This window comes from Gavia stellata, chromosome 18, assembly GCF_030936135.1.
Source record: "Gavia stellata isolate bGavSte3 chromosome 18, bGavSte3.hap2, whole genome shotgun sequence".
NCBI classification, from domain to species: domain Eukaryota; kingdom Metazoa; phylum Chordata; class Aves; order Gaviiformes; family Gaviidae; genus Gavia; species Gavia stellata.
In genome coordinates, this window is record NC_082611.1 from 14,064,292 (window position 1) to 14,088,791 (window position 24,500).

The 24,500-nt window shown below is 44.5% G+C and overlaps 1 protein-coding gene across 1 annotated transcript in view; it reads right to left on the reverse strand.

Annotated features, from left to right (window-relative positions):
• ABAT (4-aminobutyrate aminotransferase) overlaps nucleotides 1-17,627 on the reverse strand; it is a 61,639-nt gene extending 44,012 nt beyond the window's left edge. Inside the window, exon 1 of the mRNA XM_059826177.1 lies at nucleotides 17,594-17,627. The gene's annotated coding sequence lies outside the window, so the exon portion shown is untranslated. The remainder of the gene's footprint in view (nucleotides 1-17,593) is intronic.
• Between the last annotated feature and the right edge of the window lie 6,873 nt (nucleotides 17,628-24,500).

The window sequence follows — 24,500 nt, forward strand, 5'->3', positions numbered from 1 at the left end:
TGCACAGCTACCTTATCTCACTCCACATTCAGCTGGTTTCCAAGACAGTCTGTTCTGAAACTGCAGCAAAAGACCAAAGCAAGATGCAACACACGAGACAAAAACCTCATGTCTGTAGCTTGAAAGTACTGTACAACAGCCATCATGACATGGCAATACCCACCTGCCTAATGAGACCAACAATTAGGTCAGAGCTGAACCAGTAGCGAAGCTAGAACAGAAACCTTCAGACCTTCCATCAAGTTTTAAAACTCGCCTGCAGTCAGAAGCATCATTACACTCATGTGTCCAGGTTCTTCTCTTTAGATGTCTTCTAAGCAGGGTTTGGTGGTTGGATATGAATACATCTTTTTCTTTTTTTTTTAATCTTTCTGTTCTTGCCTCTCTTTGTCTTCCCTCTCTCCAACAAATACTGGATGAAGAAAAGACTCCCGGTCCATAATCCAACGAATAAGAACCGGTGGGAATGTTGTGATTATGGCACACTTGGATTCAGGTGACCCACCAAACTTCTGAGCAGCTCATTTTTGATTCAAGAACTATTGGAACACCTAAGCTGGGATGAGATGTGCCTACACCTACAAGAAATACGTTGTCTCAGCAGGAAAAAAAATGGGGTCTAAAAAGCATCTGTTAGAAATTGGGCAAGTTCCAGATCCACAGCTAAAAATACCTACATAAATGGCATAACTGTACACAAATGTTGGTAAGTAACAAGCACAACTAAATTAATGTTAGCTGAAAAATTTTAGATTTTTTTTAGTTTGTCATTCCTTAATAGTTCCCACTGAAAAAACCTGCACTTTGATATTGCAGTGAACTTTACTAGTAAGCTACCTGTAAGAACCTCTCTTCAAGCCTGGGTATTTTGAATCCATTATTTTAAATGCAGATGGCAACAACATATCCAAGCCATGCTTGTTCATTTCCACACATTTCCCACACCAAAACAGTCCAGCTCTCAACAGGTTAAACATCTTCAATTATGACACAGCCGTGCTTTTCAGGTTAGTTGCTCCACAAGCATTCTGCAGTTTTGGAAAAATTAGTCTTGCAAAATACCCTCAAGAGAAGCTTCCTCCAAGGAAATTCAGTTATATTCCTTGCAAGATTTTATTCCTCAGCGTCCTACCACTGCCTCCTCAGAGGTCATGAAAATAGATAAGTAGCATCAAATAAAATATACTGTAAAAAGGACAATTTATTTTTCTGCTTCCTCGAGTCATAAAATAGCTCACTTGGAGGCAGCCTGCACCAAACCAAGGGAAATGTTTTAAACGGGAGCAAGTGCTCTGGTTTCTCAAGGTGACCCCATTTCAGCTGAAAACACAGAAAAGCAGACACACACAAGCGATTTCTTTTACAAGGGATCCAGCAAACAAAACGGGGAACAGTTAACCATGCGTATCCTTGACAGGGACATTTTAACATCACACATGCCTGTACATAGAGACATGCATTCACGTCTGAACAGAAAGCACGGGCGCGCAGCCCTTGCAGGCTCAGCTGGAATCTGCACTCACCTCTACTGCACGCGGGCACAAGGCAAAGGCACTTACACGACTTGGACGAAACCTCCCCGCAGCCAGCTTGCCAGCTGAAAACGCCACTCTCTCCTTCACTTTAGAGTAGGCTGCTGCCAGCTGCATTCGTGAAAAATGCCATTGCTGTCAGCTCCCTCCAGCAGCCACTCGTAACTGCTGGCAGCGAGGACAGGCATCTCCCGGAGGAAACCCTGAGCTGTGACCCTGCAGCTTAGCTGGGGGGAATGCCCCAGTTAAGGTTAATAAAACCAGCTCCTGCAAGCTATACCCTGTGCTCAGCCAAATCCAGTGGAGAGCAATACCCAACTCGCCTCAAACTGAGATCATCTGGCTCTGCCCATTGCTACCCCAGCACCTCTGGCATGTGGGTGTAGCCCATCAGCTCAGACCCCTGGGAGTCTGAGTTCACCTGAACGCCTTCTCGGCAGGTTTCTGAAGACAAATTCCTGAGATGCAGAGCCAGACTGTATTAACGTTTGAAATGGCCCCTTAGTTTTCAAGAATTGTGGAAGCTGAAAAAGAGGTTTTGCTCTTAAACCCCTTCATTTTACTCTGGTTTGCAAACATTCCAAGGGTGACACCCGGGCACACAACTGTCATAAAATAACCTTGGTTCGGTTCAGTTCCTTCAGGTTGTGCACAGGCAGTACAACAGCCAGCACACATCCTAATGCCACCTCCCGCCACGCGCTGCTCGAGACAGGGAATGGGAGAGATGTGGATATGCACAGAGAATAACAGCAGCGTCCCTCCAGGCCCGTGGACGCAGGGAAGGCGATCAGAGTGCCATCGTGGAGGCAGGGATGCCATCGCCAGGTTGCCATGGTGCCAGGGGGCAAGAGGGAAGATGCGCCAGAGCCAGGAAAAGGCTGAGCCGCCTTAGATTTAAATCCCTGTGACAGCATTTCAGCCGAGCCACTGCATGGTTGCTGTGGCAACCGACGAGTGAAAAATCACAGAGGAAATCTGTAATTATTACAAGCGAGATGGTGACTTACCCACTTCAGTAATCAGGGCATTAAAACAACTCGAGCAGAGGAGGGGGTGCTCCGCACCCCCCAGCAGGCAGGGCTGCACTGCAGCAGGGAGCCAGGGGCCCGATCCTCGCTGTGGGACCTGCTTTACGCCCTATCTCCTGCAGGCTCCCGCTGTGGGATGCGACATTTCGGCAGGATGCTTTCCTAAGCACAGGGTTTGAAGCCTGCTGGAGGGGCTGCGACCGAAGCGCCTGTGCCCACGTGCTGCAAGGAGGGAGGCGAGGGAGCAGCCTGGTCCTTGGGGAGCCAGAGCGAGCCCGAGACTTGCGCTGCCTTGGCTCAGCACAAGCACAGTGCGGCGTAAGGAAAGGTCTAAGACAGACAGAGGGAAGGACAGATATCGGAAGCAAACGACAAAGATAGAAGATGCAATGCTTGTGAGAAGCAGCTAAGGTCCCTGGCAATTTAGTGACTCCAGTTTGTGCTGCTACTACAGCACCACACTTTCCCCTTCCACCTTCTCTCAGTGCAGTAACAGCAGCAGTATTTACTTGGTTGGGGTGGGTGTTGTGATGATTACCATGCTAACACACAACAGAAAGTCATTCAGGTAGGCCAAACACACTCTGCAGTTTCCCTCCATTGTAACATTATCCTGACACAGATCATTTATACACCAACAGATGCAATGCCAGCATCCACACAACCAATTTATATCCATTGCAGCAGTACGTCATTTAAAGCCACCATGTTGCTCTCCAGAGCTCTGCTACACAAAATGGACAATTGATCACCATCCAGACAAACTGCTAATGAAAACATCGCTAACACCAATGAGGAAGGGAATCAGATGTGGCTAACTCCAATCTGGTTCCCTTCTCCGTCACTGTAAGACGGAGGCCTGGGATCCCATGTGAGTACTAGCAGCTGCCAAGAAAGGAGCCCAGACTGCAGTCATTTATACGACAGACACCATACTACTCCCAAGTAACAAGCTGTTGATTTGATCCAAATCAAAGACTGAAGCTGATCCCTCACCTTCTTCATAATTTAAAATCTGTTATTAATTACATACACAGACTGTAAATGACATATTTAAACTGGCCTGTACTGATTGCCAGACAGTAAACAAACTGCTGACTCTACACTGAACTTGTTAACTAGCTAATCTACCACAGAAAGTGCAATAATCCTATTCAGACAGATGGTTAGCGAGAGGACACATCACGAAGTAGAGGGGGAAGGACTGAGCAAAGTTGTAGGTATTTACAATCACCACATATAAAACATGGGATTCAAAGGCAATGCTGTATCAGCAATTTATTACTACACTTATTCAGTGAATAATCAGGATTACAGCTCCTAAGGGTACACTCTGGGGAGATCGAAGTATGACAAAGAAATTCTTGTACCTCTGCCGAGTGCTACCTTACATGATGCGAAGCTAAACTCATTAAACAAAACTATCTTGGATGAAAAGTACTTCTTACTGCAAAGTGCTACAGCGGTGCTAACAATTTATATGACAACATCATCTAGAGACTCCAGTCAGCATTGTGCCCCATCATGCTAAGCCACGTCGAGTCCAATGGCTTGGAAACATCCTCCAGAGAGAGAGTAATTCAGTAGTAGTCTTTTATTTGTAGTGGATTTTGTTTTAACCCTTGCATCAAATGGCTCGACACTGACCTGTCCCTTCCTAGGTAGGAAGTAAGCTCTCGCTGTTATGTATGGCTGCTTTCAGCCCCTTCGCTCGCCACGCAGCCCCTCCTTATCCATGGTTACCCTGCCTGGCAGGCGGGATGCGCAAAGAGGATGACAGTGACTCACGTAAGTCCTGTTGCAGGGCAAAGAACACAGAATTACCAGTCATTCTTATGTCAACGATTTGAAGCAACTATAAATGCTAAACACTTATTTAAGATGTATTAAAAGTGTGCAGTTCACAAAACTGGATTGTAACAAGAAAACCATGGACCTCCATTTGATTTAATCAAGAGAATATTGGCAACGAGATCTAGCTGAATAGTCTGTCATTGGAAAGGACATCGCCAACCACCAACAATAAGTATACAATCTGCACTGATATGCAGTTTTCCAAGGAAGACTCGTTACACAATCTTTCACTGTTAGAAAATAATCTCCTGCTTCAGCAGGATCAAAAGCATGTTTTCCCACTGTTAGATATATTTTTATGCATCAATACTACATACATCCTCTGAAATATATTATGATGATACAAGGCAAAATGGGGATCAGATTCTGGCCAGGCTAGACCACAAGACCAAGTAAAAGCACAAGGTTAGTATAAAGGATATTTTGGTTTTATATAGTTATATATAAATATATCTATTATATATATATAAAATATATATTATATATTATATATTTGGTTTTAATATTAGAAGGTTTAACTACATTATCAACTGCTGGATTTCACTGCAAATGACAGCAAATTCCTCCAGAAGCAACTCTACAGCCTTCCTTAATCCCTGCCTCACACTCTAGAAAGCATCTGCTACAATTTGTTAGGAAAAACAAAGCATTTCAAACAACACTGAGCTACAGTACTTGAGAAAAATTAAGTATCCAGAAATAGCAGCTCTAGGGTAGGGACAAGATGTCAAAACCATAAATGTCATACACACCTGCAAGAAACAGGAACAAAACACATTAGTATCACAAAGCAGAGAGCAAGGCACGCCAGGATACTCTGCACCAAGACCTAGTCCTCCTTCACAAACCAGAGTTGCCACAGGACCAAAAAGCAGGGTCTCAGGACCCCAAACTTGCATGAAGAGAAAAAGCAACACCCCTCTTAAGGGCTTGCCATGTTCGGAGAAGGAATAAGGCACTAACTGGAGTGTCAAATTAACTTTTGGGTACTGCAAACAGTAACAGTAATTACTAGGTTCACTTTAAACTATATTAAAAAAATAATCTTTCAATGCAGTTGGAAGAAAACATAAAGTAAGGCTATATAAATGTTGACCCTAAGTTAATTACAAAAATCTGAGCAAACGATTTGCAGACAGAAGGATAAGAATATTATTTGGACAAAGAGGATTATCATGAAGGGTAAAACAGAAAATAAAGGGAAAGACTGGGATTGCTTAGCTTTGCAGGAAACCCAACACACTGCAGCTTTTCCAGTCGGTGGCTAGGCAGAAGACTGCTTCCTACCCTAGCACATCCAAGAACATTACACTAAGTGTGCAGAGGTAGCTTTTCTTCTTTGAAAGAAGTAAAAAGCCTCATGAACAGAGTGGAATTCACTGCAATCAATACCACTAACATCAAGGGATTTCTTTTGGTGGGCAGATGCTCAGCTTAAAAAAAAAAATCATAGGTTGCATATGTGCAAGGGCACACCTGAACTGCATCTGCGTTACTTACAAATCAGTAGCTGGTATAACATACACTAAGAGAGGGAGAGTGGGATCACCCCCTCTGTTCTTCAGATGCCAACTACTTTAATTCTCAGTAAACATGAGAACTTCACATTCAGAAGCAGGAGAAGGAAAGGGATATAGAAATTCATAGTAATTGTGCTTAATTCCTAACTATTCAAAAGTCCTATTATTGCCTGTTTATTCAAGCAATAGGTTAAAAAGAACAGCAGTTGGGCAGTTTTCAAAACAGTTTAGGGAACATAGATACATACGCAGTGCTAACCAACAGACTCTGTGGCTAAATTCCCTAGTATGTTTTGAAAATGATTTTTGGGCTCCAGATGGACAAAGAAACTAGTGCCAATCTGATTCAGCAAGATACACATTTCGCAAGTGGTCCCTTTTACTTCACTGGACCCATTCTCAAATGAATGAGCCAAAGCACTCTGTTGAATTAAAAGCAGGGTAGAATAACTGGTAACTGGATGACTCACTGAAAGTGATCAAAATCTGAAAGTTACCCACTAGGGAAAAAACCCACATGGCTACTGCATAAACTTACATATTGCCTATTTGACAAAAATAATGAAGCTGCTGCATTACAACATTTCGCACAAGTACTAAATACCTGGACACAAATTTGAGGAGGTAAATTAGACCTTACTAAGTGTGCTAATGGCTAAATTCACTGGTAAAGTCTCATCGAGGTACAGCTGTACTGCACCCTCTACTCTCACGGTAACACTGACACCCACGTAAGAGACTGAGCGCTGTTTTTTCAGTCTGGTACATAGAGGCTAGGAATCGCAGGAATGTGAAGATTCTGTACGTCACATTTAGGTAGTTGAAAAAGTGTTGGACAGTTTTGGGAAAGCTGCTAGTAGTGGGCAAATCTTTACAGAAGTTTCTATTACGAGTTCGGCAAGTCCAGCTTACTTGCTGGGGCCAGAGAAGAGGGACCTGGAATCAAGAAACTGTTGAAGGAATCCTTCTGTAACTGTGATACTCAGAGAGGCTGCACAAATTGGGAGTGGGAACACAAACCCAGGATATTATGCCAGCTGCTTCTGGAATGACAGAAGATATCCACTATTTCCATTCATAAAGGAGAAGGCCCATTGGACTGAAATTACAGACAAGCTAAAAGCAGGAATGGAAAACAACTGATTTTTAAGGATGCGGGAGATAACCTTTTCTGGAATATCTACTTGTATCAACACTCCCAGCATGTTTTGAAACCTTGCAAGAAGTACCTGAAACCAGTCCATGCCACCCCCAGCGTCAGTGCCGCGCACCGCACCCCCTGCACCAGCCATTTCAGAGCAGCTGTGGGCTGGCTCTATTCATTTTCAGCAACCAGAAGAGCCAGTGGATATCCTGCAGCTCTGCAAATATCCCATGAGGAACATCCATGGGTGCTGCAAAGAAATATCTTGCAAATATAGGCTGTAATGATGAATATTACGCAACAAATCAGCTGGCAGTACCACTAGTTTTAGTGTGGTGGGACAGGTAGGAGATTGCGCTGTCAAATACCACAAAAATGCTGTAACAAGGGCAGAGAAAAGCATCTTAATGTAAGCTGTCCAGTGGCATGGGCTAGCAGCTATCCTTCCTTTTTGCACTGTCAGACAAGCCTGCAAGAACAACTACAATATTGCCACAAAGGCACTAATAAACACTAGGAATGACTGCCCTATCAAAAAGAGATCAAGGTAGGTCTATTGGTGTCATTTTAAGCAGCTCCCCCAAGTTACTCCAGAATGAATACACTCAGTATGGAATCAGGAGCTAGTAGGTAGGTTAAACAGCTTGTTTATTTATTTAACAAAAATCTGTTAGGGAAAATATTTCTCTTTCTAAGGATAACTCATGAAAGTAAGCAGCGCTAGCACAATGGGACAGTGGAGCACTTCCCTTCAGAGCGCTGTCCTCCATCCTCCTTCAGTGGTACTTAACCTCTCCCTCTCAGAAGGCCCCAAGAGAGCACTGTCATAGCAGCTCAGAAAAAGAAAAAAAAAAAAGGCAATTTTTTCTTCTCCTTTATAAAATCATGGTTTCACTGAATGCATGCAACTGCAGGATTCATCAGTAAGCAAACAATTCTTCATAGAAGTTACTAAATCACGTGCTTTGTTAGCCTTTAGAAGCACTGTGTCAGTATTATCTCAAGCTGCCCCTTTTCCCTTTTTGCTGTTAACTAGTGACAGTAGCTGAAAGATAATCAGAGGTTAAAGTTTTGCAACACGAGAGGAATGCAAGTGCAAGCCTGCAAAGCTTGCTTACTAACCCGAGCAGAGGATCAGTTATGCAAGGCTGCATATGGATTTTGACCAGATGTAACAAACAGTCCCTTTCTCCTCCCTTTTCCATTCAGAACAATAAAACTGAACCCGTGAGCTGTTTCCTATCGTTTATCAGATCACTCTGGAGCATGATTTTCCCTGTGAGTGCAACGAGTGTTGCATCCAGAAATGATGTATGGTGCCACCCAAGCAACCTTGGGTTTGTAAGGGTAGTAGCATCTTCTTAGGCTCTTTTCTGAAGAACTCCACTTTCATCTAGCTCTCCTGTCACCTGCATAGCACAGCCTTGCATCCACACCAGAGAGATTCCCAGTTTGGAGAAAAGACATCACCAAACCCTTCACAGCGTCCAGTGTAGTCACAGGTTCAGCTCAGAGAAAATGAGGTAAACCAGTGAAAGGAAACAACCAAGCAGTGTGAGGAACAACAGGTCCAATCACGCCTGACACACTGCCAAAACATCACCTACCCACAAACTCATGTTCGTCATCAGTCCTATCATTTCAACCGAACAAAGTCCCACTACACCAAAATCTACAGAGAAGCAAAAGAACAAACTCTGAACTCATTCATGATCATGTAATGGTCCAATTTTTATAAATAAATTAACACCAGGAATCTTACAGGTTGCATCAGAAGGGGTATTTTCCAATCACCTTCTTGGCCAAGGAAAAATACAGATTACTGATGAGAATTTAAGCAAGTAGACACTGATCTCCTGCTACTGCTAAAAGGCACTTCTAAAAGAACTGGCATTTTGGAGATCATAATTGGAAGGAAAAAAGCACAACAAGATTTGTTAGCTATAGTTACTGCAATGCACAGATGGTTGTTGGGATCACGGAAGTTCTTTCCAGTCAAAGGCCCCGTAACATCATGAATCCAGCCCCTAGCACCGCTTGTCATATCTCCATTTGCCTCTACTACCTCTCTCAGTAACACAAGCTGGCCCTTTTTATGTTCTTCTTCACCTGCTTTTTACAACAGCCATAACAGAAGCATCACATTACAGCAGTTACGCCAGCCCCTTCCAATACCTGCTGCCCAAACCGTGGAACAAATGGGACATTGTCACCCCCGTAACTTCAGGGGTTACTCACAGAGAAAACAGCACTGCAAACGAGGAGCATAGAGTTCATCTGAGCCACGCTCATCCTCTGCTTTCCTACCTCCACCAGCACACTCTGATTGTGTAACCCTACTTCCCTCTCCAGGAAGCTGCATTGCAGCAATAGCTGTGGAGTAAAAAAACAAGGTTTGCTTTTTACTGAAGCCGGGACGAAGAGAACATTGAGATGGATGGCAGTATGGGCCATAGAGGTGAAACGTATCTCTCATGCCTGCTGTCTGGGGACCGTCGCTGTCAGTACGCTCAGCGGCGTGCTTCACCTGAAATGATGAAATCGGTAAGGATTCAGAGTTCCTGGCCTCTAGCCTGGCCGCAGCACTGTGTGGTCAGATTACGCTCTGGCCTGTTGCCAGGAAGCATCTCATGCCTGAAATCTGTCCTGTCATGCCAGAGCCAGTTTGTTTTGGTTTCTAAACAGCTTTTTAACCTGCCGTATTCTCCAATTCCCACTGAGGCAATCATTTATATCGTCAGGTTTATACAGTGAGCTGTTAAAAATGCTTCAATACAAACTTACTCCCTCCATCCTGCTCCCACTGTACATTGCAACACTACTATTAAGCAAGCACCTGGCAAAAAATGCGTCATTCACTCCAGATGCAGAAAGAGAGGTGACAGAGAAGAACAGGATGGCTGGTTCCTGTTATTTGGCATCTAACACGAAGAAAGCCTGACAGACAGATTTGGAGGAAACATAATACAAACAAAAAATATCACTGCTAGTAAGTTACACCAAGCTTATTTAAAATACTTAAATTTTATGTTATTTACATTACTTATTCACATTTTTGTGTTATTTCCAGACCAATTTAAAACATATGAGTTGATTGCAGTTGTGTTTACTGTCAAGGGATGCTGCCAAGAACCTCTACACACTCCACCCTTTGCTAAAAGAGGAAACCAAAATTGGCATGTTGTTGTGACGTTCAAAATCTTTAATCAAGATTGAGCCTGATGCTATACAAATACAAATGAAGGGTATTATTCTTTCTTTTCCCTGCAAACTACTTTTTTTTTTTCCTGTTTTCCTCAGTGGCTCCTGCAAGCCTATATTCTTGCATTGCTTCATTCAGAAAGGAAAAGTGCTGGCAGGGCAAGAAGTGACATCTCTTGTGAAAAAGTCTGTAGGGTTGTTCATTTGCTGGGTAGGAAGGAGGAAGAGGAAGGGGTGATTTAATACCAAGATTACAGGCAAGAAAGCCAGCATGAAATCATCTAGCACTAGTGTACAGATTTCCATGAAGAGCTTGCTACCTTGTGCTTTGCCCGGTACAAGGCTTACAGATGGAAGCTGGATACTTTAAAATTGAGCCAAACATCAAAACTAGGACATCATGAAAACATCATCACTAATTTTTGTCTTCTCCCAACACCCACTGTTTTGTTCTGCGATAAACCAGTGATGAAAACAAGGTTACAAGGGGAGGAAAAAATAAAAGCCCTCAAAACCTCCCCCCCAACAAACTAGAAAGAAAACCTTGTGCTGGAAATCCACACTCTTTGGTAACACTCTTCCACACCCATAAATATATCACAGTGCTTTCTAGCCATCCATCCAAGCCACAAGTAACCTGCGTACTCCACGCTGAGATGCCTGCTAACATCGCTGGCAGGACAGCACCTCCCCTCACTTTTCCTTTCAGTTTTTGTCCACTCTTCCAGCTTCCCTTTCCACACGATGAGGTCTTTTACCCAACAGGCTAGCGTATGTTCTGCTACACCTCCTATGGAGCTGTAACAGTCTTCTAGTCAAAAGCATTTGGTTCTAGAGCTGACAGGTAGGATTAAGAGTCCTGCAAACAGGTCTGAGATACAGTAAACACAAGGGCTGTAAAGCTACGTGGGAAGCCCAGTAGAAATGGAGAGCAGGCTAAAAGGCTCCAGGAGAGAAAACCTGGTGCTCATCACATGCAGGTGGCAGAAGAGATGAAAGGAAACGCGAGAAAGACGCGCTGACCCTGACGCCAGGACCCACGCTCACAAACATGGCTGATACAGCTGTGAAAGCGGCGCTGTCAGTGGGGAACGGAGAGCGGACTTTGACACGGGAACCTGAATCCAAATCTCTCAGCTGACTCAGCAAAAAGTATCATAAGGGAGTCAGCACAAAATATGAATGTGCTGTAAACCAAAGGAAGCACATACAGGTTTCTTCCACAACAGCCTTCTGCTCGGGAAGACCACATCTCAGTGATGCGCTCCCAGTACCATTGCCCTCGTGCAGAGGCTCCCAGCAGCCGCCCGCGCCTGCCAAACTGGGCTGGGAAAGGGCGCGTTGTATCCCAAACAGGCCAAGGCTAAACTGAATTCTACTAGTGTTATTTCAGCAGGTGCCAGGTAAGCAGTGCTCAAAGAACGATTATTCCATCTCTTTGCTGTTATCCAGCCAATTTCCTGCCCCAGATCTAGCTAGGAATGTATTCCAAAAAAAGAAAAAAATAAAGTACCTGAACTATGCCAGGTTTCAAACTCCAGGCATTTCGAGGACATTGCTAAAAAATTCCTATGTAAAATAGAATTATATATGGGTACAACAGTTGCAAAGCAACACATTTTCACTTGTAAAATTAAAACTGAACTTTGCTTGAGGATGGCAAGGAAAATTCCATCTGGAATAAGGAGTGTTTTTAAGTGTTTGAGATAAAGAAAGCTGGAGACAGGTTTAGAAGTTGTTTTACTTTCAGAATTACAGCTGTACAGCAAAACCAGTAGTTTGGCACTTCACCTTGTCACCCAGAGTGTACCTGAGACATACGGACTTTTTACGTGAAATCTCTAGCAAGCTGCATTACTCTAAACTGCCCCCAGAAACACCATCAGAATTAGATTTTAATTTTTAAACTGCTGAGATTCACAAGAGTCACACGATGATAAACACTTCTTAGACAGCTCTGCTCCCTCCCAATGCCAAGTTGTATTTCAGTGAAATCATAAAATCTAAATGGGAAACTCACCAAGTCTGAAGCTTTATTGCCTTTAAAATGCCTTATACCTTGCAACAGAAAGAGTTATATAGTACACTGACTTTCAGCTAGAGGCCAAAATAAGCGTTTGATACACTACAATATAAGCACTCACTTACACAAATGCTTTTTTCCTGCATTAAAACTGAGAGAGATTCACCAAAATAATTGCAGTAGACAATATAAAGGGCAATAATTTAAGTTTGAATAACTAAGTTCACACTCCTGGCCCTTTTCTTCAAGCTGGCAGCATTCGCTTACTGAAGGCAGTGCTTTCAGCTGAGTGGTTTTAGTGCTTTCTCACATCAACCAGCACAGTGCAGCTTTATCATTTGTTAAGTTCATCACTAGGGCAGACCTGCGTCCTTGACACTGCAGGTGTCAAGCTTTCAGAAGTGACTGCAATATACCTTCACAAGGCAGCTATTGAGATCAGCTGCTAGCTGGTGCAGTAAAATAATTAAATGACTATCCAGCCCGAGCTAGAACATGTATTCATTTCCTCAACAGAGTTTACAACTGTAGAAGCTGCCACACACAAAACACAAAAATACTCCAAATCCATAAACTAGGATGGAAGAACATAAACTTCATGCAGCAAAAAATGGGATTTCTTTTCAAAAGAAAAATCATACTCTCTGAAAATGTTCTCTCTGCTGCAAATAGATACACCTCCACTGGAGAGCAAGAGAGACAACCTTCTTCTTCCATATAACCTAGACTGCAAGAGATAGCAAAAGTTCCTACCCGATTCTTCTGCTGAATTTCTACTATCTGGCTAACTAAGAGATAGGAAACGAACAGTAAAATATTTTGCAAAAGAAAAGACAAATAATCTAATACAAGGACGCAGTACAGAATCAGAAAAGAGTCTGAAAGCCACAGAAACAGTTTAGCACAATATTCTCTGTTTTATACACTTTGCATGCTTTGGAAAACCCCCAGAATACTGTTATTTTTGCACAAACACCATATGGCTAAGAAAATACCACTTTCTCTGTTTTCCTGGCCCATAGCTGTCATTTCAGGAAACAGGACTGTGATCTGATACAACACATCACAAAATCTGGAAACAAAGAGGGGACAGACGTATGACTTTCAAGCCACAGAGCAGTGGCTGGTAGAATTATCTACTTTAAGTAGGTAGCAGCTCTGACCCCTAAGGCAACGTCTTCTGTTCACAGAGAAAATGAATTTGAAAGCAGATCAGTCTGGAACAAGAACAGGGTGTTTTCAGCCTCCTGAAAGATAAATCTGTTATGTAAGTTTTAAAGCATATCCATCCTTCCATAGGTGATAGGCCCACATTGATAATTATCTGTGTAGTGTATTTGTGGTCTTCAAGCTGCAGTGCTCCTGATGTGTCATTTTTGCATTACTTACCTATACTTTCACAGCTTCCTACACATCAGTACTAGCTGCTCTCCCTCTGATGGAATCCAGCGCTTTTCTATTACTTACCCTTTCAAACAGGGTAAGATACCTCACTATTTGATTCAGACTTATCATTATGCCTCAAAAACTCTTACGAGCTTACAAAGAACTGTAGAAGAAGAGTAGGCACTACTGGAAAAGCCTGCTTGAACAAAAATGGTGCACACAGATTGACAATTTGCAAAATACAAGAAGGAATCAAATAGTCTTTGAAAACAATAGAGGAAAAATGTCTTACATGAAATCTGAGAATTACCCCACCAAGATATATTCCTTTCTTCTCCCTGCTCCCTCTTGCAAAGGCAAAGCCAAGAGCAAAGGAGATTCATCCAAGTTCAAAGAGTCACCATTTGATTAAAAGTTTCTGGTATACAGCCAATACAGTAAGATTTTAAGATACCACAGGGTTGTATCTTAACAACAAGGATACAACAATGACTGCTATACTGTTCATATATGTACTGCTGCTGAACAGCCCTTTTTCCTGAGACATTTCCACAAGCTGTTTCCATTTGGATAAGAAGGGAAGGGAATTTTAATTTGTACTTGAAACAGCTGAAAATTTTTAGAAGTGTTTCTGGAATGGACTCTCAATCCTAGAAGTCATAAAACAGAGCTGGGAAGCCAAGAACCAGATCCAATTTGTCTTAGATCAGCTGTGACATCTTCCTAATTCTGTGAATCCTGACGTTATAATCACTAAAAGTATGAAGTTAAGCAGTTAGTAGAGGTATATGTCATGAGGTAACTTGAGCTGCTTTAATTCAGGCCCGGTGATCAGAGCACAAATCAGGAGGAACATTCTGCAGTCAAAGTTACACCTTCGAGGGCAGGAGTCGTCCCTGTCAGCACACCCGGCAGGGCTAGGATCTGTGGGGTTGTACCTGAACACACAGGCAGCTACTGCTAGACTGCTGACGAATACAGCTGTGGGGTACACAAGGCATTGTACAAACAGTTCTGCAGCTTCACTGTTAAGCACCATACAAACCACACAGGGCAAGCTGAACCACCTGGAGACCTCTAAGCTGCTGGCAGGTGCAGCAAGAACTGGTTTGGATGTATATACACATGGACTGTGAGCATCTTAATTCCTCTCTGCTTCTGAAAGAATCCAGATCAGGACATTTTCCTTTTCCAATGACAGCACAGCTGCCAGCAGGACACCTACTGATTTGCTTGGTGCTTATTTGCATGCTGTGCTTGCTTACTGCCTCCTGGGCATAAATATCCAATTTTATCCCCTTATTTCAGTTTACTTTCTATCTGAATGCACAAGACCCCTCACTGTACAGTATGCCTCTAAGCCTGTTATTCCTCAGAAGACCAAAGGGCTGGGCTTTGGAGAAAGCAGTTCTCCTGCATTTTTTTTCCCAAGCATTTTGTAAGTGGTCAGCTTGTCTAACAACACCATGCACTTACAGACTCAGGTCTCCATTATCTGGGGATGTCTGCATCGCAGTCTTTCGCACTCCAGATGGTCCAAGAGGTACAACATAGTGTAATGGCAGAGCACTGGCTGACTGCAGACACAGAAGACCTGAATGCCAATCCTGAGTCCAAAAGGCTATCCAGCAGGTTACCTGCAGTAACAGCTTTCTTTCCCCGTATCTATCTCAGTTTCCCCATCTGTACAGTCAGTCCAGTGATGTGTATCTCATTTGTGAAGTGCTTTAAACACTAAGGATGAGAAACACTGTGACATCCAGGTATTATCCTTCTCTGCATATGCTGTGCTTTAGTACTGTGAGCTATGATCCAAGATTAGAATCACTGACCTCCAAGTCTGTGTATGTAACTCCAGTCAGAGAAGACAAACTGACCCCAGACACAATTTGCCCAACACTCACACCACTCAAGTACACAGAAAGACCAATTACAGTAAAAAAAACCCCAATGCAACAAGAGCTGCAAAAAATGTGCTCAATACCATTTATAATAAAATTATCAGACTGTAATAGGATTCAGTAGGAAATTTCCTTACTGTAGAGCTTCCAGAAGGTAACCCTACTAGTATCCTCCTTTTATACCAGTTAGCTTTCATCCTTACTGTATTCCATCACAGAATCACTAAGGTTGGAAAAGACCTGTAAGATCATCAAGTCCAAGCAAACAAAAAAAAAACACCCCACTACCAAAAACCACCCACAAACCACACCACAACCCACACCAAAACAACCCACCCACACCACACAGCACCATGCCCATCAAGCCACATCCCACAATGCCACATCCACACGCTCGTTGAACACCTCCAGGGATGGTGACTCCACCACTTCCCTGGGCAGCCTGTTCCAGTGTTTCACCACTCTCTCAGGAAAGAAATTTTTCCTAATATCCAGCCTGAACCTCCCCTGGCGCAACTTGAGGCCATTTCCTTTTGTCCTATCACTTGTCACTTGGGAGAAGAGACCAACACCCACCTCACCACAACCCCCTTTCAGGGAGTTGTAGAGAGCGATAAGGTCTCCCCTCAGCCTCCTCTTCTCCAGACTGAACAACCCCAGCTCCCTCAGCTGCTCCTCATCAGACTTGTGTTCCAGAAGACTTGTGCTCCTTGCCTCAATTTGTAGGAGCAGAGACTTTTTTTAAGAGCCCACACCCATGAGCCATGCCTTTGAACTGTAGGGCAAAATCCAATTTTTGTAAGCCTGAACATTCATTACTGATTACAAAATTACTTGGAAATCTCCCACATTAGTTCAGTTTCTTTGCATATCATTCCCTTCGCTGTATTTTATAAACAGAGAAGGAGAATCACAGAGGCAAAAGCCAAGCCAGGCAAAGGCAAAGCCCTGGCTAAACCACCACACACTACTTTAAAGCACAAATAAAGTTAAGGGAAGTGATGCCAGGGAGGTCTCAAGGCAAAGCCTGAGGTAGCGGCTTGGGTTTTGCACCACAATCATTAGCTGGAGAAGAGAAAAGTGAAAGGAACTGGTGAATCTCAGCTGGAAGTGCAGCAGAAGGCCTCCATAAACCATTACTGAAGACTTCCACTCAGCTGGCTGCAACATATTAAGACGGGAAGAGCTATATGCAAAGCCAATCGCGTTTTCCCCACGGTATGCCTATATTTTCTCGCGGGTTTTGTGCCCTCGCGTTCCCTTCCTTCCCCCTGTCCTTTCCGCAGGTCTGCGTCAGGGTCCACCGGCTCGTCGGGCATGAGCCCCACGGAGCCAGCGCAGCTGCAAGGGGCACGGAGCATTACACACGCCGCCTCCTTATGCGGCGAAACTCAGGGGCAACAACAAACCCTCCTGTTCAGCATGGTCTCCGAATCCACCGGGAACGGCTGCCGCTGCGCCCTGCCTGGCGCTTATGGGGTCCTGACCCACGCTCAGGTCTGACCAAAAAAAGATGGACTCCCCGAGGAAGCGCCATCCCCCGAAAGCAGCCAGCAGCGCCGACAGCCGCCTGCGGCACACGGCACCGCCGCCGCTCAGCCCACGCGTAGGCGCTAGCCCCGCGGGGAGAGGGGCCACGGCCGGATGCCCCAGCGCCACCCGCCCGCTGCAGGGGTGCGGACAGCGCTGGAAGGACGCCTGGCAGCCTCTGGCCGCGGGAAGGGCATCGGAGAGGCGGCGGGGGAGGGCAGCCCGCTCTCCTTCCGCGCCGCACGCCGAGCGGCCGGGGTCCCCCCTCCTGCGGGGTGGGAAGCGGTGAGAGAGGGGTGCCGCCGGGCTGGGGCAGCCTGCGGGCTCCCAGCCCGGCGGGGCCCACGGGGAATCCCACTCGCCGGCCAGGAGCGGGTCCCCGCGAGGGGAGCGCCAGCGGGCTCACGCAGGGCCCCCCCCACCCGAGCGCCCGCGTCCCAGCCGCCGGCCTCGCGCGGTTCCGCCGCTCACCGGGAGGTGCGGGGGCTGTGTCTCCTCCGGCCGCCGCGCTGGGCTGGCGCCCCCGCAGGCCCCCGCGCTCGCCGCCTGCGCGGCCCCGCCGCCGCTCTCCGCCCGGCTCCGCCCGCCGCAGCCAATCCGCGCCGCCGCCCGCAGCCCCGCGCCCCGCGCGGCCAATGGGGGCGCGCGGCTCGGGCTCGCCCCCGGCGGCGCGGGGAGGCGGTGGGCGGGGCGCGGGCCGGCCCCAGCGCCGTGCCACGGCCTTGCGGGGTGGGGGTGCGCGGGGGGAGCAGCCCCGGTCCGTCCCCCGCGGAGCGAGCGGGAGCAGGAGCCGGACACGTGAAGGGCGAAGGGCTGGCCTCGCTGGCAGGAGGCACGGGAGAGACCGTCTGCTGCCGGGGACGGTTTGTTACCGAAACCTCGCTGGCGGACTGGAGACACGGCTCCTAACGGGCCCGGCTGGTAACCGCCGTCGCCGGCGCTCCGTTGGAGCGGCCATCGCCCCCTCGCAGCTGGCAGGGGAAACCGAGGCCCTGGGGCTGGCACCAGCAGCTCACTTCCTCTTGAGAAAGGAGCTGCCAGCCCTCCTGGGGACTGCTCTGCTGCACCCAGCTCTGTAGGCCACGATGCATCCCAGGGCAGGGCAGGGAGCCTATTTGCTAATGGTGGTGGGAATCCGCGTCTGCACTATTACAGCTTCACAAAGACCTACTCTCCTTTCATTAATTCCTAATATTTACCGGCAGTCACTTGGGACATACTTAATTTAGCAAACACAGGAACAGGGAAAGTCACTGGGGCTTTTAACTCAGCTTAGAAACCCAAATTAGACCTAGTATCGATGTCAAACTCCAAATCTGAATCCAAGTATTGGCCAATATTTATGCCTGGCCTAGAACAAACACCTTTTTCTTGTAGACAGTAGCGGATCGAAGCAGCTAGATGCGCTGCACACGGCAGTGACATGCAGATGGCACGTGAATCCTCCTACCCCACACCACCGTGTCCCTACCCCTGAAAGAGTCCAGAATTCAGATGAGATTAAGTCAGTAGCAGAACTGATGCAGCAGTTAAGTTTATAGCCAGGATTCAATCCTCTCTGAAGACATCAGCAATCAATCAACTCTACCGTGTGGGAGTGGGGCTGCTCACCTATATTAAACTTCCACAATAGTTTCTCTATAAGCAATAATGACCCCTTCTTCTGTTGGTGCTTAGTCTATCTACAGCCACGTGGTGTCTGCAGACACAAAACCACCCTTGAAACTCCCACCCACTAATAAATACTATGATGTATCTCCTCTGCAACAGAAGCTATCGCAAGCATGTTAAATCCTGCCTCGATTCTCATCTCACAGAATTCTAGGTCTCATTCAAGGTCTTGGTCTTCTTCAAAACCTAAGACCTGGCTAGCAAAAGGCCAACAGAAGCTTCTGAAATGCACACCTCCCTCCCCTCTCCTGTGACGGATGTGCAGGCATCCTCTCTCCTTTCAGATGACTTCACAGGAGAACTCTTGCACTGGGATTCGTAACAGATGCATGCTTAAGTCATGCAAGAGAGGAGCTGTCAGACCCTGCTCAGCCCTCAAGTACCTCCACTGAAGGCTCCAAGGAGTATCCTGGAGCAGGTATCCTGGAAAAGTAGCTGGAGGCCACTACACAGGAGAGCCGAACAGAACACAGGCAAGGCAGGAACCCTGCAGGCTCTGAGCTGCCGAAGCTGTTCTTTTTGCTGCAAACACCACTGATTTGCAGATGGTGTCACAGGACCCTTCTGTCCCTGCACACATCACTCGAGGCTGGGCCATCTATGCCACTTCATTTCCACTTACCCTGGGTAGAACTCTTATATCTGTCACAGTTTATTACAATAAGAAAGATTTAATGGTCCAAAATTGCAAGAAAGGCGGCAGTTTAGCTGTTAAGAAAACCTTTGTAGCAGAAAGGATAGTGAAGCACTAGAACAGATTACTGGGAGAAATACAAGATCTCTATCATGAGAGGCTTTAGTAAGAAGCAAGACAAACACTCATCAACATTCTCAGGCGAGTATGATTTTGCTTTGAGAGGAAAATAGAGCAGATAATTTCTTGGTGTCCCTTCTGATCAATCTACAATGTAAACCTACTACTGATATCCCATAGTAGGAATCAAGTTGGGCCATTAGAGAGCAGTAAACTCTACTTTTGTCATGGTATCTTCTGTCCAACTCACTGTTAACTTTCTTGCCTAACTCATTATACATATTTTTCCTCATCTTTGAGGCAGAAGTCAATGTTACTTTTTAATTATTATTAACATATTACTTGTCACTATCTGATTCACTATCAAATATACCCAGCATTCAAATGGAAAAACAGCATTTCTTGAGGAGTGGAGAGATGGTCCACTTGACAAGTTCTCAAGGGATTACATGGCACAGTCACTTCTGCTAGCACCAAACTGCACTCAAAGACCGGAAACACATTTTTGGATCATATATTCCCACAATAAACTCTGTCTTCTGCTTCCTTTTCCAAAGAACTTACTTACTTTATAGTTGGTGCTAGTGTATTATTTTCATTGCCTGATCAGCTCAAGTCCTAGGAGTATTAACATAAAACAAGACTCTTGTTCCTTCAGAATAATAATTAGTTATAAGAAACTGGACAGAACAAAATCCATTGAATAAAGAGAATTTTTACAGAGTACAATTTGCTGTCACTATCCCCATTACAAAAGGAAATCCCTCACACAAAGGAAGCAGGAGCTTAGAGAATACACTTACCTTGCTGAAGAAGCTAGGGATGTTCCTTCGCATCTCCTCTTCCTGACACCACTGGGACTGGCTTAGGCGAGCAATCTGTAAAAACACACACACACACATATATGTATATACTATTTTACTTAATTTGGGTGCTGGCATTGTTGAAAGAAACTCCGTATGCCATCTGCTGGAAGAAATCTTACTCGGAGGCAACCCGCCCTGCCAACACATCTGACTGCACTCTGCTGGCAGCCTAATGAGGCAGTATTTTTCATTATGAACCTTTACCCTGTTAACGCACCAACTTTCAGCACAGGTGCACAAGACACACAGAAAGTCAGGGTCAGGACGAGTGAAACAAAAGCAGGATGAAGTCCGTAAGAAAATACAAGCCTTTGGACCTATGTCACATGCCAAAGCATATGACAGCCTAACAGCAACAAGTAGATCATTTTCAAATCCTGCTGCTTGACTTGAACCTCCAAAGACTTCTTTCGTCTCCTTCCACTGTTTTGTTTTAGCTACGCACATCATGCCGTGCTTACCAGGTCACTCTGGTGTAACTCTTTAGGTAACAGTCAGCACATTAATCAACAATTTATACTTTGTCCTATGAAAACCACTGCATAATCTTCTCTTTGGAAGGTAGGGGAAAGTGAAGAAGGGGCAGGATTTGTAACTAGACACAGAAGAATCTGAAAAGAAACAGCTTCTTCCCAGCAGCTGTGGCAAATGCTATTCAGGACTAGAGCCTGATTATTTTTGGCTAACGATAATTAGTTTTTTCTCTTGACAATGGCTTCAACTAAATGAAAACAAGTTTCAGAGTGCAGGAAGAAACGGAGAATTATTACTTACTCCGTAACTCTGCTCCTTCCCATTCTCTGTTTCTTGTCACATGGATCTTAACAAAATTTTCAGTCCCTAACCTTTGGGATTAACCTACAGGAAAGCTCTTTCTTGCCAACAGTATTTTTCAGGTTACGAACACCGTAATCACACTCAGGAGGTGAATTGCATTTTAGAGACATATTGCTAAGCATTAAATGAGTAATTCTCAATTTACTTTCAGACTGAAAAAGCTCTACAAGTTTACAAGGCAGGAAGCTATTCTTGACATTTCGCAACAAGCAGATACACAGGAATTCAGCATCCACTTTTCAGAAGCAGTCTTTAGCTTTCTGTACCCAACACTCAGCACCAACAACTCCTTTAAAATCAACAGCAGCATTTGGTTGTAACGCTTCTGGCAATCTGATTACAGGTAATAGTGGTCTCAGGCACATGACTGAGATAAATCAGCTTACTAAAGCCCCATGCACTGCCACGTGTGTTACGAGTACAGTTTCATATAACTCCAAAGTGGACCCAACTACCCACTGCCATCAAAATAGTTGGTCTACTCTCTCTTTATACCCCCAGCAACAAAACTCTACTGATGGCCTTGTATTGGATAACAGGAGTCAGTTGGATGAGATCTCATTGATCTAATGGAGAAATAAACTTGTAATTAGATTTTCTTGGAATCAAAAAAATCTGACCCAGATTGCAAAATTGCTATCTATGGAAGGGGAAAACATACAAAATATACCACTAGATTATTAAATAAGCAGAGGGGGTTGAAAGCAGGACTGCTTTGACAGCAGCTGCCTGTTCTTCTACCAAAATAAAGCGTAATACAAAATGATACCATCCACCTGTAGCCCACATAGAGAAAAACATATACATGCTTCAGTGATCATGGTTCAGATGGACAGACTGTGTGATTCAGCTACAGCATAGTAACCTGTAAACTTGACTCAGATTCTTAGGGCATTTCAAATATGGGCAGCCAAAACTCAGCCCACATAAAAGACCGCTTCTGAAAACACTGTGCTCAATACAAGAAATAGGGCATCTGCACAGATGGAATAAAACTGGGGACTTGCTTCCTCATTCTGTCTGCAAAAATCTATCATTTTATTTCTCCACGAGCATTAAAAATTGCATCTTCATCTTTTGACAGAGCAGTACCTCTACATAAAAGACATTAAAGAAAAAAAATAATTATAATTACTTCACGATCAAGCTTACTTGTATGCATCATCTAGACACCTGGGCTCCTGAATTTCGCCTATTGCTTCCCAGGAGTCCTCCAGTTATTTCCTAATAATTAACTCCCACCACCCGGTTTCCTGCGCTGCTTCCTGGCAATCCCCACACCGCTGTGTAGGACTGCACCTCCCCGCAATTCCTGGCTTTCCAGGAAAACCCCAAAACTACTTTATAGGATTTCCCTCAGTTTTGTAGGAATCCCCTCTGCCCCTCCAAATCCCTTTGGGTTTCCAGGAATTCCTTGTGCTGCTTTCTAGGACCACTATGGATCGCCCCGCCCCAATTTCAGGGAATCTCATTTTCTCTCCAGGATTTTTCCCTTTTCTATTATGTAATGAATATGATTTGTTTGTATAGCACCAGGAAAAGTACTATAATCCTCTTGGCTATTTTTTCCCCTTATGCTGTTTAAGACCTCTAGCAAGACGTGGGTCTGTGCTTCAGAAACAATGTAATGAACATTCATAAAATCATATAATACTGCAAGGTCATTGTTAATGTGCATTTAAGTCTTTTCAAAAATTACTCTAGTAAGTTTTACTGTTGTGAAAGAATCAATTTCATAATTTACTTTAAACACATCGTGCTACCCCACTAGAGATAGGCAAGTATTATATTGGATCCTTAAACAAAGATGCTGGAGTCCATTGGCAGCTTGATCTTGACATGAAAGACAGTAAAAATCTCAAACACACAAAATCATTTCTTCAAGTTTCATGAAGATGTCAACCAGAATGAAAAAACAAAACAAACCAAAAAACCCAGAAATGTAACCACCAGGGACGAAGCCCTTAATTCGCTGGTGAAAATGAAAAAGGACTGGAGCTAGTGGTGTATGCATAAGTTCATGAGAACAGTCAAGTCAATTAATAGACAATCTCATGAGATTTATCTGCTATAAAACTTTGAGATCCAATTTAAGTACAGATCTTCTAATGAATGAGAAGTCCCTACCACACAAGAAGTTACGTCCACTTCTTCCTAGAATCCTTCCTGAATATCGAGAATTGCTGGAGGCAGCCTCCTAAAGCTACTATTAAAAAAGTAGGTAATTAAACATCACTTTTTATCAAGATTATTTCCACAGTAACTTCATCTCTAATACACACATCTGCAAGTCTAGGTGAGAAATGCAGAACCATGTATTCAACCTAAACTGTTACTCCAAAATACAATACTGTTAAAACAGACAAACTGTAAAATGTTTTGACTCAAAGTGTTGTACAGCAGATGGAGCTACAAGTATGGTCTATGAATAGACACCTACACATGAGAACACACAGAGATAATAAATATACATAATGCAACCCAGCAAGTGATTATCTTAAACAACTTTTCTTTCTACTGCAAAATGACACACGGAAGTTCACTTTTGTGAACAAAAGTTCACAACAATGGAGCTCTCCAAGTTTCACATCAACAAAGACTGAAAAGAAGTAACGTAATCAGCTTGCAGTGCTCATTCAAATGTCACGTAAAAGTTCAAGTTCTTCTTTTGACCAATATGTCCAATTATGTCATCCGTATTCCTCTTAGAAGAATATAAAAGCAAGACAGGGATGCCTGCCATCTTCATCTGAAGTGTGGGCACTGAGAAAGGACGTGTTATTTTACCATACACCAGTGACAAAAATGAAAATCAGTTTGTTTCAAACAAGATTCCTCCTGGAAGATCACGTGTCCACCCATTACCACACTTCCAACAAAACTGTGACACTCCTCTCCTTTATCAGAAATAAGCGCACTGCAAGACTTCCACAAGTTCCCCTCCACCTCCTCTGTGTTCCTCTCTCCCCAAAACGATCCATCTGGCTGACCAACCGGACAATGCCAACCAGATTCGGAAGTGTTCCTAAGTGCAGAATGGTTTTATTTAGCAGAGGAGAAAGTCAGTTCTCCAAATGAAATCTTTCCAACCTCAGCTCCACAGCAGAGTAGAAAGATTAATAAATTTCAGATTAAGCACCTACCTTCTCTTTCTTCCCCTTCACAGAAATAAAGGACTTGCAGGAATGGACGATACTGACTAGAAATATTGACTAATTCCCTTTTTTTCCCTACTAGCTATGAGGTGATC